General features: G+C 40.4%; 1 protein-coding gene and 1 long non-coding RNA gene across 3 annotated transcripts in view; one reads left to right on the top strand and one right to left on the bottom strand.

Moving 5' to 3' along the window:
* The window catches only part of dagla (diacylglycerol lipase, alpha), a 41273-nt gene extending 30976 nt beyond the window's left edge, over nt 1-10297 (bottom strand). The window contains exon 1 of one of the 2 annotated variants that reach the window (XM_005931426.3): nt 9526-10297. The gene's annotated coding sequence lies outside the window, so the exon portion shown is untranslated. The remainder of the gene's footprint in view (nt 1-9525) is intronic. The other variant, XM_005931428.3, reaches the window with a different exon arrangement.
* A 962-nt stretch (nt 10298-11259) lies between these two features.
* LOC102308823 lies at nt 11260-14782 on the top strand. Its single transcript, XR_316346.3, has 2 exons — nt 11260-11875; nt 12618-14782. It is a non-coding gene; the product is annotated as an uncharacterized LOC102308823 (long non-coding RNA).
* The last annotated feature ends 434 nt before the right edge of the window (nt 14783-15216 follow it).

Raw genomic sequence — 15216 nt, 5'->3', positions numbered from 1 at the left:
AATCTCATATCTCAACTCGACATCCTCGCAAAAAGCAGCTGCATCCTCAAGGGCTTTCCCATCCATCACACAGAGGACGTTAGCCTATTAGTGGTGCTGTTTGGCCTCAACTATAGGCATTAGCTGATGCACTTTGACAATTTTTTCACCGCAGTCAAATGCAAACACGTCATCCTGATATTATGTTCATTACATTCCTCCTTCCTTCCACAGGTACACCAGGCTATTTGAGCAATGAAAGTGGAAAATACATATGTAAGGAGTGTAATTAGTTAGCGACAGATTAATTGAAGTTGACCTCGATCACAGTTAATGTTTGAAAGGTTCTGGGTCATCGTCTAACAGAAAATTGAAAACTGATTGTTTAAAAAAAAAATATTCAAGGGAATTATGCTCATGTGCACAGGATGTAATGTGCAATTGGGCTTCAGGGGATTAAATCACATTGACTCTCATAAAGCATCTTCATTAAATGGAATATCCAATCTCCATAGCAATTTCAAACCATGTTGCATGTTCAGTGTGCTCCCCTGGTAAACTTAACCTCCTTAATTAGTTTAGAATCTGTGATTAAACCAGAGAGCTGGATATTTGCAACCTGAAAACTAAACATTTAAAAAAGGATATAGAAAGGCTGCAAAATCCCATCCCCGAAATAAAAACAGGACACCAACTCCATGCGAGGGACGTTACATACAAAACCCCCCAAACAAACAAACAAACAAACAAACAAAAAAAGCCTCCCTGGTTCTCCCATAAATTGTTGTTATTTATGGTAACATAATGATCATTTCACAACCAGCACACAGCAAAAAAAAGACACTTTCTGACAGACTAAGCTGACTAATCCTACTTTCACACATCAGGAATTCACTGTCCTCAAAAGCCATTATTTCAAGCCAAGCTACACCTGAACAGTGTTGCTGGAGCACAAATTATGTTGTGAAAAAAATCATTATCGGGACTTGTCATCGGCATAGCACTTCTACAGCTGCAGCGATGTAGAGTTTAAATGTAGCTTACTGGATGTTACTACTTGATACATTTTTACTTACAAAGGCACAAAGTCCATATATTGTTTCGAGTACTATTTTTAATAACCATAAAATAACCAAAAGAGATAAAGAAAATGTTTCAGACCAAGGTGAAAATTAAACAACTGTTGCACGCCTGATATAGAAACGACTTTTTATTAACTTTTTTTTTTTTTTTATGCGGGTTCGTAGATCTGTCTCAGGCATGGCTCGTTTCCCCTTGTTTCGTGGAATCCTTGACTTCCCTAAAATGTAATTACATAACACTTAGGCTTACACAAATTAGATTTCTCTTTTTATACAGTACATATAGCGTTCAATATTGTGAGCACTGGGGGTAGCATATTTCACATCAGCCATCAGTGAAACATAACCACTGTTTGATTTTTCTGTTTCTGCTTTTGTTTTTTAAACTTTGAAGGTACACTGATGCACTAAGCAGAGCAAATCTTCACAAACTACGCGACTTTTTATTTTTCCTCAAAATAAAACTATACATTTTCAAATCCAAATTGTCAATTTCTCCATTGCTGTGCATATTGATCGAATCTGCATATCTTTTGCTCCATAATACATGATATTGACCATGATGCCTAGCCTAGATAAAAGCCAAGCCCATCTAATGTTGATGCTGATGTTAATAGTTCTTAATGAACTGACATTTTTGCTTGGATTTTCAAGCCTTCTTTAAACCTTCTCATGCAATAAAACGCATTTCGCTGCAGCACCTGAAGCTGCCACACTCCCTGCCGTGTTCGTAACCTGAGATCAAAAGAGCATCTAAATGTCTAAAACCTGACCTAAAAAGAAACTCTACTATGCAGACAGCTCCAGCGTGAACTGCGGTTCTTGACTCTGCTACGATTGATGCATTCTGCATGAAGCATGAGTCACACAAACTCTCGACTCTCATCCAGAGCTACAGATTCCATCTGCATCCAAGCCGCGTGCGTTCAGAGGAGACGACAATGTATCGATGCACGTGAGCAATGCTTTTGTGCTCCCCGCGCCTAGGCCCACACCCATGCGATGCAGTGACAATGATGTAGCAACAATGACAGGGTTCCCTTTTCGTCACTATGCCTTTGTCTTTGACTGGGACAAACGAGTTAAACGGGCACAGCACTGCCTCTGAAATGTTTTACACAAACTGATTCTGTGTGAACTGCACGATGCATCTTATTCACAAGCAAAGCCCTAATGAAATCCCTATTCTCGACTTAGACATTGCCTGTACATGTTTTGAAAAACTGCAGTCATTTCCCCATCTCTACACATAAATGAGCTGTTGCTAACAAAAAGGGAAACGTTACAACTCACCAGGTCTTACTGCTGAAATAATTACACAGAGCACTGCTGACGTATCAATACACTACACCACTGGGTGAGTCACGAATACTGGACCTGAATCTAAAATCTGCACATACAGGAACCACAACATTCAGCACTGCTGCCCGTTCTTTGTTTTACAGAGAGCAAGTTGCTGGTTGGTATGACTATCAGCAGGTGTTTTAATATCCTCTTCCTCAAAGTGAGCCTGCTGCTGCAGCAGCATCAAGCCAAGTTGTGGCCCACAGCCCGCTGGTTAGAGGCCCTTTATTTTCTATCACACCCTCTCCCTGCGCAACCTCCCCATCTATCAACACTCTAACCAAGCTCAAGAACATTGAGTTCGTCAGGCAAGCGTCTCCTCACACAGAGGGATGAGAGCACAACTTACTGAGTGGTTTGAAAACAAACAGCTGAGAAATATTAATCCATTATGATCAGGAATACAATTCCCTGCTCTGAACCAAACATTTCTAACACCACTCACTCTTTTTTACAATAATAAATATTAAAAGTGGGAATCACCAGGTACCCTACATTACGATATTAATGCAATTTTTAACATATCTGGAGTACTGCAATAAGATATATTGTAATTTGTTATGTCTTTTCAACAGCAAATTACATCCTCAAAGTTAAACTGTTTCAACCAATGGGATAATTTTATCTCACTGCAGTTACTTTTGTGCCACTAAATGAGACTGTCAAACATACCGACACTGCCACCAAAACCTGCCATAAATGTTGACATAAGACAGAGTCCGTCTGCAGTCAGTCTGTGACTCAATGGGGTCATGTGTTGGCAATCTGTCTGCATCTGTTTGCAAACCTCTGACAATCTCTCTGAGAGTGATTGCTGTGATTTCAAGTCAGATGTGATTGCTTGCAGAAAGATTACTTCCTATCAGGTGAAACGAGCCCTACTTTGTTACTTTATTTAATAAGAAATTGATATTTGGTGTCCTTGCATGGATTGTGAAACTATGCTGTATTGATTTTTTTCTCCCACCCCTAATAAATATGAAAACTTGAAAACTGACACTGACATATTCTGCAATCATACACTGTGTGCTTAAAAGGTCACTGTAAAAAAAATAATCTTTTTGCTGTTTTTATGCAGCTTGACTTTTCTCTTTTTTTTTTTCCATATTTATAGCAGTGCATGTTTTCAATGCATAAAAATGACGGCGAAATCTTTTTCATAATTATGTCCTCCAATTAGTGTTTAAATACACCATACTGAGCATACTGAGCCAGTCATGGACAGAACGGGAATAGGTTACCGGTATGCTTCTGCTTGAAGGTTTACCTATTCACAGACACTGTGATACTTTGTGGTGTGAACACAAGTAGACCCTTAGTAACAGGTAACATATGAACCAACAGAGCAAAAGCAGATTTTGGGTAAACCTATGAGATTACAACAAGCAAGTGAGCTTTTACAGGTTTTTACGGGTTTACACCTTTCTTAAGTCTAACGCTAAGAATGACGGGAAATTGGGAAGCTCTGCAGGTGTAGTAATCTATGTATTTTACATCATAACATCAGACAAAGATGGAACATGTTGTCAAGTGGGTGACACTACTTGATGCCAGTCTGGAACATGTTTCTTTTTGTGGGTGTCCATCCAAAACGGCGACAGACAGTAAATACACACTTTTGAGCGATAAACATAGTATCTAATTTTAATCCAAGTTTAGCCTGCTACTAAACTAACAGCTATGCACTATATTCAGTATTTAGTCCACTTTTCATATATTCACATGACATCTTTTGAACAGAATTAGGTTATGCGACTGGGGTTGCTTGAAAAGTTTACCTGTTAGCTTTTGGTGGGACGTGGGAGAGAGGATCTAATGTGTATCCCAAAAAAAAAAAAAAAAGGAGATTCCTGCTTTCACCTGAGGTCTGCATCCTCTAGGTACCTGAAATTCTCTGTAGCACGCACACAGTTTCTGCAGCAACTCCTCATCCATAGGATGTAAATATTCATGTGGCCCCTTCGGTTTCTGAATTAAAAATTTATATCTTTGAAGTAGATAAGAATATAAATGTTGTACATTCACACAAGTGTGTCTGAAATTGTGACTGTACACACAAAATGTACAGGTATAATTTCTGTGACATTTGTGTGCCAATTATAAATGACGGAATTTCTTCCATAAGACATTATCTAGTGGAATTGCTTTCTAGACCGGACTGACTCACGTTAATGTTGTGTGATATTTCTGGGGTTATGTGTGAAAGGGTTATTTAACTAGTGCACCATTAAAGGGTGATCTATAATTAAAGACAGGCTCTGCGAGCACACAGTTGGGCATAGAGGCATGCAGCAGGTAGCTCGTTATGTCTTCAAAATCAATGGGAATGACACGGAAAGGAGAAAAAAATATATATATTTACTTGACTTGAGACAGACATGGCAGGCTGAAGAGAGTTTGGCATGTAGTGAGGTGTTGGGCACAGTTCTGGAGAGACAGGCTACTAAGAATGTCTACAGAAAATGCTGAGGTTATGCTGGGTTGGCATGACTATGTGACTGCGGCACATAACCAAATCTCTCCGTCTCCTCTGCTCGCTGTCATACATCCATCTGCTCCAGTCTCTCTCTTTTTCTGCCTGGGTCAGTGTTACACTCTGCTCAGATCAAGATTCTCTCCAGCGTTTGTCACATCCCTGGCTCTGCTGTCTCTAATGATCCCGTCTCTCCCCGTTCTGTCACACGACAGCACCACTCTGTCCATCCTAAAGAATCTCACCCTCTCTCTTTCTCATCTCCCCATCTTCATGCTCTCTCCTACCCACACACTCATTCAGTATTCATATTTTAGAGGACATTTATGAGCACCATTTTCGGTGCAGATGCACACGCATCTACATTTTCTCCTCCAGCCCTCCCCTTCACAACCCCTCCTCTTCCTTATCAAGCTAATCCAGATTCTGGTTTTGGTTTCGCGTTGCTCATCTTTTTTTAGACTGAAAGCCATGTGCCGCTCACTCCTACTCTCCCTCTGCCTCTTTCTCCATCTTTTTCTCCCACCGCCGCCCACTCAATCCCTTTCACCTCTTCCCACTCCATTTTCTCTTCTTCCACTTGATGTGATAGTATGTGCGCCGCAGATTGCATGCGTGTGTTTGTGTATACATGATGATGCTTTTATGTGTTTGTGTGTTCGGCTGGCAACATATGTGGTCTGCCAACCTGTCTGTGGCATGCTGCCACATACTATATACGAATGTGTTTTTCATCGTACGCGATCATATAGTGACTTCATCAATTCTCCCCATGCAACACTCTACTGCAGCCATAGCACTGTTGCATTTCTTGGGGAACATCAAATAGACGTTCTTTCACGTACTTCCACTGAACAGCTGTCTGATCACGGGTGCGGCTTGCAGATTTTGGAAAGCATACACGTCTGTTCGGAAGGGGACGCCGACAAACAACACCTGTCAGATAATCAATACTAGCTCATTTATGTGTGAATGTTTCCCTTTTATTTATGAGTTATTTGGACCGGCAACGATTCACAGTGAAGAAGATAAAACCTAAAATTCAGGCACATGCAAAGTATTACATATATAGCGGAGATAACAGGGACTTAAAATAGCAGATTTGAAAATGTTAATTGTGCTGGATCATTCGTGCACTTCCAATGCCATGTCAGGCAAATACACAGCGGTCACTGGAACACATTTCCAGCCTGTTGTGAACTACTGCAAGTTTCAGCTCATTTCAAAGAAAAGTATTCACTATTAAAATCCTGCCTTGTAGCATGATGTAGCCTAACAGGAAAATAAGTACCCTTTAATGCTGAAATGGACTCTTGACACACATGAGAAAATGAAACTCAATTTCAAGGGCCTATGGCATTATCATTTTGAGCTGAATATTTATAGCTCAACTAAAACTGTTCTGTTGCCCTCATTTAATTCCTCAGTTTAGGTGATTTGAGGAACTCTGCAGAAGTGTCTTGTTTAAACGTAAAATTTCACGCGCCGTAAATCCAAAAAACTTCCACTGAGTCTTCCTTTTATACAAGGTGTTTATCACAGCTCAGCCACAGCTACTGGCTTCTGACTCATGCACATGAACAAGTTATTTATGAAAAGCCAAACTTACAAGAATTTCAAAAAATGAAAATTAATCAAGACAGTCTAAAAAAACCTCAAAGATGCTTGTATATTTCATCATCAACTTCCAACTTCCAAGGACATTAACTCTATGACTTTACTGTCTACTTATCAATAACAGTGCCTTGATCTTTGTAACTCTGTTTATAAGCATTAAAATTAAATACCAGTAAAAAGACATACAGTTAACTGGTGATCCTAAATTGCCTTTAGGTGTGAATGTGCGTGTGAATGGTTTCTTTGTGTTACACGTTAATTATACTTCTGCGTCCCATTGATGCCATAACTTACGTCATAACCGGATCCCAGTTTTAACCTTGAGTCTTTTAACTTCTACGTAACCTGACATGCATGTCCCAATAAATGTAATTACACGTTGGGTTGATGCGTAGCACAATGACTTGAATGGCGTGGATGGTTACAATATTGAGTTTCCAGTCACATTGTCAGTTAGGACGCAGCTTTCCCACAGAAGTTTAACTCAAGCTTTAGCCCTGCGACAGACTGGTAACCTGTCCAGGGTGAAGATGAATGGATGGATGGATTTGGCAGCTAGACTTGTCGGTATTAAACAGGTATTTTGCAGTGTGCCTACTATAATCCCTAATGGTAACAAACTGTATAGCACTGCTCTGTACAGAACATAAACGTTGCAGTGTGTTACTGTCAGCTGCTTTGGTTACTGTTACACTGTTTGCATTCCTACTGTAAACTCCAAAAATAAAATGTATTACTGTAAATGTCAACTGCACGTTCTCATCCTCCTCCTCTCCCTTAAGCTGTAACATTTGTCCGGTCTTCCTCCCCTCACCCCCTACCAGTCACGGGAGATGGCTGTCCCTTCTTGAGCCTGGTTTTGCTAGAGGGTTCTTCCTGTTAAAAGGGACTTATACCTTCCCAATGTCGCCAAGTGCTTGCTCAAAGGGGTAATTTGATTGTTGTACAGAAGTCCAAATCAGAAAGCATAAACGAGTAAGAATATATCTACACCCCTGCAAAAAGATGCATTGATGCGGTCGATAGTTAATGCTTTTTGTCATCTGCACTTCCATAAATGCTGCCAAATGTTCTCCGTTGCTTTATCTAAAAGCCTTTTGACTCTTTAACTCGCTGTGAAAAACCAAACACCAGCATTAGACCTGTTACATCAGATTAAATTAATAAGTCTAGAGTGAAGACGAGAAGCCAGGCAGTTTTCTAGCACAAGAAGAGGTGACGTAACAGAAACTCTCGCAAAAACTGATGGGGAAAACAAAGAGACAACATATCCACCAGGACTCTGCTGGAGGAACTTGGTTTTCATTAGGAGAGAAGCCTCACAGGGACACCAGTGAATCAAGTGTTTACACTGGTGTTGATGCAGCCTGACATAGCCAGGAATGGCCTGACTGGCTTATTTTGCAAAAACACTTAGCTGTAGTTGATCTCAGGAAAACTAGCAATGAGCTTAAAAATGAATGAGAAGAAAAATAAAAAATCTTCACCCTTACAAGATCTTCACGCAAAACCTAAATTAACTGGGTTTTCCCCTCCTTTCCTGTTTGTGTGAAGCTTTTCCACACCCTTTACAATCATGTATGTGTGCATGGAGGGTTAAGGTGGGGACGTGGACTACAATATTGATTAAATACATAAAGGATATGCAAGTTATAGGTGTAATGTAGGACCCTAGAGAACCCTGTCAGGGATATTCTGAATCAGAATGGGCCTTCAGAGGTTGACTGAATAGCACAGTAAAGGCAACATGTCTGTTAGCTTATTAGAGGGAAATTTGGGTATTTTGTTTTTATTTCAGACACATTATACAATTAAGCTGCAGCAGATGAAATCCTAATTCACGAATGCGGTTTAAAAAAAAATTATTTTATTGTATTACTGGAAAGCGCTGGGTGAAACTTCCTTTGGGGATGGCTAAAAGCTTTTTTGGAGGAGGGTGCCAAAAATTCCTCTATGCAGTTTTCTGTGCAGAAATCATAAACGAAATGAGATATGTATGCATGGGTATAGTCCAGTACTTATCTGTGTGTCATAAACATGCCTCGCTGCAGCTCATAAACAACATATTAAGCACCTTAATATAAAACCAAAGACCACAACAGATCTTGACAACAGTGAGTGCCACTGTATGAGTAATAACCAACATTTCCTGCTCTCATCTCTTGTTTTGTTCAAATACTGTGTCATTCTCTTAAACCAGCATATTGCTATTTTTCAGGCATTTGTTATCCACTTTGGGACAGCCTGACATTCTCCTTACACCCTGCGGTCATCTTTCATCCATCGTGGCTTCATAAAGGCAGAGCACTTTGAGTGGGCATGAAAATATAGATAGAAAAGAGAAAAGCATGGATCCACAACTGGAAGTCGTGAGAAAAGAAGGGCCCAAATTAGCTGTGAAATATTCAGTGTGAATGATAAAGAGGTGTGACAGTCCCCATTACTGTCACTGTGCCAGGTCCCTTTTTTTGCAGGGAAGCGTGCAAGCATAAAGTCTGGATAATGTACTGGTCAGGCTTTAAAGCCTTGTTGGAAAGGCTCCTCTGTAGTAATGTTAAAGAACAGGGGATTGATGAGTTACCTACTAAATGAGGAGACAAACACCACAGAGTAAAGAGATCTTCTGCACTACTTATTCTTGTAAATTGTGAAAAAAAAATCTGCCATTATTTTCCTGTGTGATTTCTAACAAATAAAGGTGAAACACACAAGAATAAAAAGCACTCACACCGCTGTTAGCTGATGTTTGTATTTTGCTCCAGCACCTTAACGTGTGATTCCAACAAGTCGATCACCATCAGTGGCAGTAGTACCCAGTCTCATGCAATCAGGACAGCTGCTTGAGGTGACATCCTGCCGCCCCAGCAAATGAGGATACGGCCTAAGAAATGTGCCTCAAACAGCGCTAAGACGTGGATTTAAAAGCCGGGTCACGCTGGCCGTGTCGTGGCGGGCTTTGCTGCCCTGCGTGTGCATATAACTAAAGGCGGCTTTACAGTCAAGTCTCATCCGTTTGCTGCTACTGCTCACCTGTGTTTTGACGATGCCTTGCCAAGACCCACTGCATCGGTTCCGCTCTCTTTTCCATATCCTTGCGACTGTCGACCCGCCTCAGGCTCGTCGTCCCCGACACCGGTTGAAGGTTGGGGGCTGGATGAACACTCAAACGCCTCACCGATGGAATTAAAATAACCGTGCAGACGTCATTACAACAGAAGGATGAATGGACCCAGAGACATCAAAGACCGGGAGCTTCCTCGGTTACCTCCCGGCTGTCAGGCAATCCTGAGACGCACAGTCGAAGCTGTAATTAATCACACGGCCGTTTTGAAAGCGCTGGAAACTGGCGGCTCGGCTCTCCGCTTAATTGCAACACGTCGTCGGCTGTGGTGGTCGTTTTCACGTCCGAGCTCTGCATGACTATTTCGATCCATGAAAGAGAATTACAGTCCCCTGGGATTAGCGAACATATCGAGCCCTTCGGGTTTCACGTTGTTGTTTGTAGCTTGTGTGTGTATGTGCCAACAGCCGGACAACTCCCGAATCCCGACACGGACGGCAGCAGTTCCCGAGAATCTAGCCCATCCCCTAGGATATTTTCCCACCGAAAAACGCGTACGAATTGGCTATTCCCCTTCCGTGTTTGGCTGCGCAAACCCAGGGCAGCGTTATGTTTACGCACACCTGACTCGTCCCCCCTTTTTTTTTTTTTAGTAAATGGCAGACCACAGACTCCGTGGAGGTGCTGTGGAGAAAGGGCGCCACCGGTGGTTTGTGAATTATCGGCAAACGTTTTCAAAGAGAGCGGTGCTTTTTTTTTTTTTTTTTTTTTTTCTTCCAGAGGTTGCCGCTCCCCTTTGTGATGTCATCTAGAAAGACCCAGGGGGAGATCCGACAGTGATTTCTTTTTTCTTTTCTGTTTTGTTCGCTCAGTTCATAGTTTGAGCAAGCTTTTCAGCTCTGCGCGCGATTCACAGCAAGAAACAACAGAAACGTCAACTTACTGAAGTGGGAACGGTTGTTCTGCGCATGCACGCTTTCTCACACTCGGTGACGACACTGGGATACATGGATAAACGCCGTTAATAATTTATTTTGCATGACATCATGACCCAATTCCCCCACCCATTTTTCCCCTCATATGACGTGCTCCTTGCAGATAATAAATCAAATCCATATTGTGTAAGAAGATCTGGATATGTAATAAAAAATTTCCTTTTGGGTTGTGCGCGTGTGTGTCGTCAGCTGGTACGGACCGGTAGCCTCTTAATTTGCAAGTTACTATCTTGAGATATCACTTTGGTCTTTGGATCGACATATAAATGGCGTCGGGGCTGCTGCACATCTTGCCGTGGTCTTGAAAAGAAGAAATAAATGCGAAAATCCTCGTGAGAACAAAGAGCCATTGCAGCCACAGGACTTCACTTTTACATGGAAAAGTGAACCAAGAGCTGAGCACTGGGACGTTTTTTTTAAACAAACATCTAAAAAAAAAAAGAAGCTTTTAGAAAAAAAAATTTCTTTTTGTTTCAACTTCAAAATCTGTATCTGCGCACACACACACATGCAAACGTTTGTCCAATGTTATTATTATCCATGATGTAACTATGATGTAACCAAAAGAAATCAGATATTTAGAATATAAAATATATTTAGAATAAAGAATATGTTATACATTTTAATAAATGTATATTTATATAATTTATTTTATTATTGTAATTATTTGTTAATTTATTTATTGTTCATGTACCCAGTGACGCTAAAGCCTTGATTTTCCGCTTTAATTTGGAGGATGTTGCCTTTACGTTATGAATAGCGTCTCTAGCCTACGTCACTCTACTCTTACGTCTTATAGGTTGGGTAAAAGGTTAATAATTGATGGCCATACTGTCAACGACATACCAATACACCCCCGAAATCCTGTAAGATTAAAGTCAGCTCCTTTTATCCACAGAAACTGTTTTATTTGCAGTTAGCTGTCTGATTATCGACAGATAATTTAAAAAAAAATGCTTCTAAACGAAAAAACAACTTATTTTAATGTATTAGCCTGTATTTGACTAGTTTAATGATCACAGTAATATAAACTCGATAAATAATGAAGGAAATCCCATTTATTTAGCCCATAATAAGACAGCGGGTCTGTGCTTGCGCAATAATCTCAAAAAGACGTGATCCAGGAGTCGACTCCCCCTAATTTGAGCACCTGATGGTACGTCCCAGTTTCTCGTCCTCTCCCTCTCATTTTCCTGCCGTCTGCTTTCTGCGTCCTCCATCTCTCCGCTGTCTCCCACCTTCCTACGTTAAGGACATTCAACTTTTGCCGTGTTTTCTGTACCACCCGTTATCCCTGTAATATATATATAGTGCTGCTGGATAGGTAGGTGAAAACTATATTTCCTCTATTAGATATTTCCTGTATAACAGGGGACTTTTTTGTTAAGCTGCGTCCAACATGCATTTTGTAATATTGAAGCTGAATAATGCGTTCTTTTAGTCTTGTCTTGTTCTTATTCCTCTTCGTTTGTTCTAATTAGCATTTTCCCTGATTTCCTCTGTTGCAGTGACTGTACTCCTTATTTCTTTCCTCCATCTTGTCCTACATTTATAGCACAAATGACTCATGCGGGCTTTACAGAATAGAGAACAAGGGGGGGGAAAAAGATAAAAATCTTCATGTTGCATTTCCACTATAGGCTCTTCTCACGGTCAAAGGAGTAAAGATTAAGCCTTACATCAGCTCTGCAGATGCAATGCTTTCCTCCCCCCCTTGCCTCCATTATAAAGCTAGAAGATTGTCCCATGAAAAACCTTAACATAGGACGCTTCTGTGGCTTCTTTTTCCTTCAGTGGGAGATCGTGTCACAGGAGATGTCACAATAAACAATTTCGAGGCCCTATAAGCACCAGAGCATTCCTATCAATGTCATATTTCCAAGGTCACATTTAAGGCCCTATCGCCTCACGACTGCTTCACTGCTGTAAGGTGAATCCATGATTATCAGGTGGTCTTTCATATGCCAGTGGCTTTACACTCAACAGAGCATATGACATGATGTCTGAGCCCAGTTTAGAGGGATAATCTGGCAATGTCTGTTTGCTGTCTTTTTTTTTTTCCTCAGTGAAGCAGCACAGAGCTGACCTTATAAAGTATCCTGTGACCAGACCACACCTCTGTCTCAGAGCTGATGGAAGCCAAAGGCAAGCCTGGGGCTTCAGCTCCAAAGGCAGCACCTAAAGTGGAGAAAAAGGAGCCGGCTGCCCCACGCAAGTCTGACCCTGCCCCTGCAGCTCCTGAGCCGGAGCATCGCCCTCCTGCGCAGGACGGAGCAGCGGAAACAGAGACAGCAGCAGCAGATGACGAAGCTGCAGCCTCCGGCACAGACTCTCTGGAACACCTGAAGCCCTTTCTTATTGGTGGGGCCGTTATTGCTGCGGGAGCCATTTTGCTCGGAGTATTGCTACTGGCGAGGAGAAATTAAAACCAAATCATTATCTGAAGTTGGGGTATTTATTGGTTGATGACTTAGATGGTCGCTGCTGATTGGTTCACAGACTATCATGATAAAGATTGGGGACTTTTTCTTTTTGTTTTTTTTAGCCCTGCTTTCACTTGTAGTGAATCAACTCATTTGATTTCTGATCAAGGCTGTATATGGAGCATAATTACACATATTATATGCATGAATTTGCTACAATACTGCATCTGAAGTGTAATTATATAATTATAAAAAACACACTCAAAAAAACCTTACGCCGAGCTAAAAACCTGAACTCTTAAAGGTAGCTTATTCAGCTGCTTTGTCTGGTTTAATCTAATTTGAACAAATATTGACAAAAATGTTTAAATATTTGTACATTCTTGCACCAGAAATGAGCTTGGTTCACTTTGCTAAAAGAAACACGTGAAGCCTCAAATCATAATATTGAACCTTTGAAATATGAATAGCAGCTATCAGAGTTCTAGGTTTTTACTTTACTTTAAAATGAGACTGTTGGAAGAGAAGAGCAGAGAATAGCTGGGATTGTGCACTGTGGTGTATTGAAACTATTCTGGCTAAATCATTGATTGCCTAATGGAAGGTACTGAGTTCCTCTATTAGTATAGAGCGTATGAGACATCGAACTGGCGAACACAAGCAAGTACAACACAATAAAAATTCAGAGAGAACACATAAGTATGCAGGGGTCGAGGAATGGCACATGAAGGGTCGTTGGATGTAAAATATGTATACTGTGGACCAGAGTATAATAGTGCAGTTATTTATTATTGTAGAATAAGCAGATTTATTTTACTGTCAAATTATATCACAAATCAATAACCTTTTGTGTCTTACACAGCAGCTGCAGTCATGCTGTTTCAATCTGTTTACATCTTACAGTAGATGTTTAGCTGTAGCAGGCTGAACAGCCATTAGTGTTGTGTATCAGGTTGAAAGCCTGCTGCCAAAACATGATAGTTATTTCTGTCCTCCCTCTGCCCCTCTTATGTTTTCTAAACCTTGTCAACCTCATTTAGGAATTAGTAATGAGAGCATCCCGAATACTCTTATACAATGAAAGTGTGGTGTACATGAACTATTGTTCTATAGTTGGATAGAACTGTAGTTTAATCAAAAGGGAAAAAAGCAGTCTCGGTTTTTGTTCCTGCACCTATTAACTTGTACAGCTGTACACATTATTTCCAACTCACATGGCAAAGCTCATGGGGGGGATTGTCCCCCGTTCCATAAGTAGATGCATAAGACAGTTCTAACACATATTTAACTTTAAGGATATGTATACATTTTACACATTACTGGCCATTAACATTGTGCTAACACTCAGCACTCATCACTACACTTAGCACCCCAAGCATGTCCAAAACATAGATGGCCTATGCCAACACTGAAACAAACTTCACCTTACATTGTACAATACAGTGTACCAAAAAAAAAGAAGAAGAAGAAGAAAATTCCTATTTTCATAATCTCAACAGCGTATAAATGCAATAATTCAGATAGGACTCCTCATTTAGCACACGTGCGGTAGCAAGTTAAATTATATAAACATTGTCATAATGTGTGATGTTAGTGATGGAAATGATGGCGATGTTACATACGATGATAATGAGGGTGATGGTATGCTGTGGTATAGTATGGTGGCTGTAATGATAGTATTGATGGTTATGATATATTTTTTTATATATTTATAACATATTTACCTTATGCACCCTCCCCTTAGCTCCCAAACTTCTTAATGTGTAAAAAGAAAGTGAAACCCAACTTTATTAAAGGTAGTGAACCAACCCAAGTGAGTATGTCTTTAATCACAACTTCAGCTTTAAATGGATTATAAATGATACCCAGTTTCATCTGAACTTTATATTTCCATGTCTATTAAAAATCAACAACAACATTGTTTATTTATGTTGGCATAGTTGAACCTTTTCATCTGAACTTTATATTTCCATGTCTATTAAAAATCAACAACAACATTGTTTATTTATGTTGGCATAGTTGAACCTTTTATTCTTTTATTTATATATATATATATATAGTGTGTGTGTGTAATTGCAGTCTTTCGTTTCACATTTAACCAGTCTGTTGCTGTGGGTACACTCTGTGACAACGTCGAGGTTGACCCTGAAAATGGTGACCTTTGGTTAGGCTGTCACCCTAATGCATGGAAGGCTCTCATGTTTGACCCCAAAGACCCACCAGGATCAGAGGTCTGGTGTTT

This window comes from Haplochromis burtoni, unplaced genomic scaffold, assembly GCF_018398535.1.
Source record: "Haplochromis burtoni strain Fernald_Lab_line unplaced genomic scaffold, NCSU_Asbu1 Contig_59, whole genome shotgun sequence".
NCBI classification, from domain to species: Eukaryota; Metazoa; Chordata; class Actinopteri; order Cichliformes; family Cichlidae; genus Haplochromis; species Haplochromis burtoni.
This window is presented reverse-complemented; position numbering and strand designations above follow the sequence as displayed.